Genomic DNA, 6,000 nt, shown 5'->3' with positions numbered 1-6,000 from the left:
ATACAAAAATGGCTACTGCCAACAAGACGCAAAACAGTTTGTTCAATTCAAACACAAAATGGTGTTTGATAAATAGCCTTGCCTTTTTTGGATTAAACAATGATATATCAATACTCTTTATATGCTGACCCAAAAGGGCACAGTTGATGCTACTTAGAATATTACAAACCCTCTGCCATATGCATGTTGTCTCACCTAGACTTCAACCTTATCACTTTTCAACAGATTGTTTTAGACAACAGATCTCATGGGCAGGGAATCTGCAATGCATATAAGCTTCCTTGCTCATTTAATACAAAGGAGTCCTAGACATTGACCTTGTCTCTGGAATCTAGCTTGGCAGGGATGTAACACGGTAAAGACCTGCAAATCCCTTTTTAACAAGGCTACCTGAACCCAGTGACCATGTCCAAATAATTGAAAATACAAAGATGACTAGTAGATCTGTTGCTGATAAAGTCAAGGGTTGCAGAAAAGATTGAAATGTTTTCTGGGGGAGGAAGAGGGAAGAAAAATATTTTTAACACAATAGCTAAGCAGCACTAAAAACATGTATTGAATTCAGGAGTTTAATTTTAAATCATGATCAGGTCTTTTGCAAAAAGAAATATTAACTATAACATATGGCTACCCAACAATGGCATTCCCCCTTAAGACAATTTTCATGTCAGAACTGCAACCAAATGTGGGCATTACAATGGAAATAATGAAACACTCTTATATCCCTCCTATTGGTTTTTGGATTGCTGTATTGCAAGCGCTTGCCATTAATGAAAGAAATAAAAGCAGGTATGGAAAATGAGCTTTAACAAGGAAAGAGATGGTTGGGCGGCATTGCTAAGCATATTTACCTGGAAGTAATGTCAATTAAACTCCACAGGACTTACTCTTAAGTAATCATGCATAGCACTGCACTGCAAGTTACTGTAACCCTCTGAGCAAGCTCCTGCATTTCGCTTCAGGATATTGTTTCTTCCCCTTACCCAAGAATCACTGTGTGCATAATGAATGAAAGAGGGGAATTAAATCAATTAGATGAAAATTTGGGAACAGACTAACTTGGCTGCAAACCTAGATGTCATTAAGATTTAAAGTGGCATGTTCATTATGCAAGGAGGATGCTACTTAACATATCCACATCTCTAAAATTGCAGCTGTATCCCACTTATGTAGGGTGGGCCACCATGCATTCCACCCTCAGAAGAAAAAGCAGCAACAAAATTAAGGCAGGAGAGCACACAGATTTGCATTCAATAATATATATTGATTTATCTATTAGAAATAATGACTATAAAACAGAAATAAAATACAGTTCATCCTAATATATGAGCAGGCGGGTTGTGTATCTGTCCATTGGGTTGTGCAGGTTCCTACTAGGAATATCTAGAGGGAGTGAAAGTTACACATGGGATCTTGTCAGATGTGCCACCAGAACAAAGGTGTCGCACCTCGTCCTGCCATTGTGGGTGTGGGGACTGGTTGCCCTGTGCCCCTCTCTGTCGTGGCTTTCCCCTTGCCTCGTCACATGGGAGAAGTCTTTTTTTTGTAGCTCTACCCATCTTTCCAGAGCCCCTGGTGGTGCAGTGGGTTAAAGCACTGAGCTGCTGAGCTTGTTGACCAAAAGATCACAGGTTTGAATCCGGGGATTTGAACCAGCCCCAGCTTCTAGTAGTTCAAAAACATGCAAATGTGAGTAGATCAATAGGTACCGCTTCAGTGGGAAGGTAATGGCGCACCATGCAGTCATGCCGGCCACATGACCTTGGAGGTGTCTACGGACAATGCCGGCTCTTTAACATAGAAATGGAGATGAGCACCACACCCCAGAGTTGAACACGACTGGACTTCATGTCAGGAGAAAACCTTTATCTTTACCTCTGCCGTTGGCCACCATTTTTTGGGTGGCGGCAATGGGAGTTTTCAACTTCAGCCACAGAGCTGCCCCAGAAGTAGTTCTCTGGGGTGTGATGGAAGCCACTGGGCTCTGCAGATGTTGTAAACTCTTGTCGCCGCTGCTGAAGAAAGGTAAGTGTGAAGAGGCCCTAACTCAGTATATTGATGTTCCCACATTGAAATTCTCTCTTAGAAAGATGCACAGAAATACCAGAAGTAATTGGTAACAATTCTTATAGTCTAATGGAAGCTGAGGTTTTACATCTTTAACCTTATCTGCCAAAGACTGCAGGTGCCTCACTAAACTACAAATCCTAGGATTCAATAGCACTGAGCAATGGCAATTAAAATGGTGTTAATGGCATTAATTCAATAGAGTAGATGTATCCTAAGTTTAACTGAGGATATTATGCTTCATTATTTCAGCATAATATATTCTGCATTACTCTATATTTTAGCTTGAAACATATAATATTCTTTTCATCTGATTATGGAAAGAAAGGTTCTGCTGCCATTTAAATGGTAAAACTTCCAGTAACAGTGTTATATATGAGTCAAAGGACAAGGTGGCCTGCTCTTTGTATTGCAGATATAGAAAGTTATTGAACTGGAGCTAAATTTTCAGTCAATGTCAACATGAATGACAGGACAGCACTTTCATTGCACCAAGGACAGTAAGCTAGCTTAGAAAGCAGAGAGTAAGACAGCTCTGTCCTCCAACATCTTTCAGCTGTTCTGTACTTCCCAGCTTTTGCTGCTGGTAGTGGCTACTGCACTCTGCATAGAGCTTCATAATATTCTTCTGAAAATCAATTTGAGTTATAGGCTCAGAATCGCATAAGGCAGTCATGTGCGTCAGCATTTTAACCATGTGATGTTCTCCCCCCACCATTTTATGAGGATCCTTCTTTGCCCTCCCCAAGTACAGTGGCTACTTCGTGGTTCACTTTTAGTGGACTCGCTGTTCACGGTTTTTTTAAAAAACATTAATATAAAATATTTACATCCAGTGGAGGCCAGGGACCCCAGAAGTGTGGCGTCCTGAGGCTCGGTGAGGAAGGCCTGCCTCCCTGACCTCCACAGACCCGAAGTGCAGTGGCCTGAGGTGCGGCGGAGAAGGCCTGCCTCCCTGGCCTACTGCTGCCTGTGTGGCTCTGGAGGCTCTGTCAGGATCTGAGGAGGCCAGGGAGGCAGGCAGGTGCCATTGGGATGGGTTGGGAGACAGGTAAGGAAGCATGGGAAGAAAATAATATATAAAATAATGTATAAATATTAAAATTAATATAGCATCCCTACTTTATGGATTTTCACTTATTGCGGGTGGTCCTGGAATAGAACCCCCACAATAAGTGAGGGAACACTGTATAGAAGGGACTGCAATATCATACTGTTATCAAGATGACTATATGGTTTTTGCAACCTACCTATATGTATAGACCATCCTTGCCAAGATTTTTAAAGGAGTTAGCATATGTATCTGCTAGATGGAAATTAATGGGATTTTCGGTCCCCAAATCTGCCTTCAACAATTTTATGGCATTAGCAGTTGCTTTTTCTGCTACTTGTTTTCCTATTTACAGCTAACCCCCCTCCCCCTTGTAATGAGGAAACCCAAAACAATCTCAACTCTGGAAAAGGAGTAGGATGCAATGCTGGAAATCTAACTTGAGGTCTAATTTACTTGTATTTTACACTTTGTATTTTAGTGTATATTTTGAAAGAAGTGCCACAGGGTTCGGACCTGGGCCCAGTTCTGTTCAACATCTGTATTAATGACGTGGATGAAGGTTTAGAGCGTGTGCTTATCAAGTTTGCAGATGACACCAAATTAGGAGGAATAGCTAATACTCCAGAGCACAGGATCAGAACTTAAAATGACCTTAACATATTAGAGAGTTGGGCCAAAACTAACAAAATGAATTTCAACAAGGACAAATGTAAGATACTACAATTAGGCAGAAAAAAGGAAATGCAAAAATACAGGATGAGTGGTGCCTGGCTCGACAACAGCCTTTGTGAGAAAGATCTTGGAGTCTTCATGGAAAATAAGTTGAACATGAGCCAACATTGTGATGTAGCAGCCAATGGGATATTGATCTGCATCAAAAGGAGTATAGTGTCTAGATCCAGAGAAGTCATAGTGCCTTTGTATTCGGCTTTGGTTACACCTCACCTGGAATACTGTGTCCAATTTTGGGCACCACAGTTCAAAAGAGATACTGACAAGTGGGAAGGTGTCCAGAGGAGGGCAACTAAAATGATGAAAGGTCTGGAAACTATGCCCCATGAGGAGCATCTTAAAGAACTGGGTATGTTTAGCCTACAGAAGAGAAGGTTGGGAGGACACATGATGGCCATATATAAATATGTGAAAAGATGTCATAAAGAAGAGGGAGCAGACTTGTTTTCTTCTGCACTTGAAAGTAGGACTAGGAGCAATGGGTTCAAATTACAGGAAACAAGATTCCACCTGAACATTAGGAAGAACTTCCTGACTGTATGAGCTGTTCAACAGTGGAACTCTCTGCCTCAGAGTGTGGTAGAATCTCCTTCATTGGAAACTTTTAAACAGAGGCTGGATGGCCATCTGTCTGGGATACTTTGATTGTCCTTTTCCTGCATGGTAGTGGGTTGATCTCTTCCAACTCTATGATTCTATGAAAACTATGTCAGATGGGTTTACTTTCAAAATGGGAGATTAATGCATTGAACAAAAACCAACCAACCAACCAACCAACCAATAAATAAATAAATAAATAGATTTCTAGACATGGATAGATAAATAGTGATTAGTTGTTCTGGATATTATCTCAAGGTAAAAAATAAATATAAATATGATTAAATCACTTAGGAGATGGGCCATCCAGTGCGTTTGAAGAGAGAAAGGAATGAGTATATAAGCTAAAACAGCTGTCTTCAGATACAGTAAAGACACTTCTTTGTTATAATGAATTATGCTAGCTTTAATTCAGCTAGGAGAATAGGAATAATCACATCTTAAGATAGAGGTTAATGCGACAATTAGGCAAAGTGCATTGTTCTTGTATTCTGTGCAGAAATGGATGGAAGTTGTCTCACAGCTACATGTTCATCATTGCTAGTCTAATCTTTTATCATGCCTGTACATATGGATCAAAAACTGTTGTAGCTTGTAAGTGGGGTTGTCCTAGGCCAAATTTGTTAAAATGCATGTGCTTTAACTTACTTTTAGAGACAGAAATAGATTAGAAGCATGCATGGTGCTTTCATTTGCTGCTTGCCTTAGAGAACAAAGGACTACAAAGAACGCAGTGCTAAGCATGGTGTCTCTAGTGATGCCTGAACAACGAAAAAAGCAATCAAGCTCTAGAATGAGTCAACATTACTGACATTGGAAAATTAGGATTGAGGGCATTTCTACTATGTATGATTAAATGAAGTCAACAACAACACAATGTCTTAGAAAGTTGGACTTTAATCTTAATATATTAGCACACACTTTTTTGGAACCATATGGAGTTATACATGCTGCTAAGATATAATTATGATTTCATTTTCTGTTACTTTGATATGAAACATGAAATAAAATCTCAAAATGGTGAGATAAATACCAGCTTCATTTTGAGAACCCACTTGGAAACTATATGAGACCTTTGGGTAGATATAGGACCTCATCTCATTGAAGTCCCTAAAGTGGCTGACAGTGGGAGAATTTGGTGTGCAGTGTGGCAAATCTGTGGGGCAGCGGGGGAAACAATCATTCTGCATCCCGCATTGGCACCTTCCCCATGGGGGGGGGGGGGAAGCGTCACTGCCTGAGCTGGTCCTGTTGTAGGCTATGAGAACATGGGCAGCCACGTGTTTTCAGGGCTCCATCCTAGGATGCTTCCAGGATGGAGCCAGGACAGAGCCTCACCAGAAGTAGCCCTGGAAGCGACCTAGGATTGAGCCAGAAGTCCATGAGATGGGGTCGATAGCAGGTATATTCTCCCTAGGAGCCAAAAAACTACACCGAGGCTACTGTACTTTGGACATATTATGAGATTACATGACATTTTAGAGAAAAATGATAATGCTCAGCAAAGTGGGGGGCAGTAAGAAAAGAAGACTATATTGCAAGTGGATAGA

Source organism: Anolis sagrei, chromosome 4 (genome assembly GCF_037176765.1).
Source record: "Anolis sagrei isolate rAnoSag1 chromosome 4, rAnoSag1.mat, whole genome shotgun sequence".
Lineage (NCBI taxonomy): Eukaryota > Metazoa > Chordata > Lepidosauria > Squamata > Dactyloidae > Anolis > Anolis sagrei.
Note: the sequence above shows the minus strand (reverse complement) of the source record.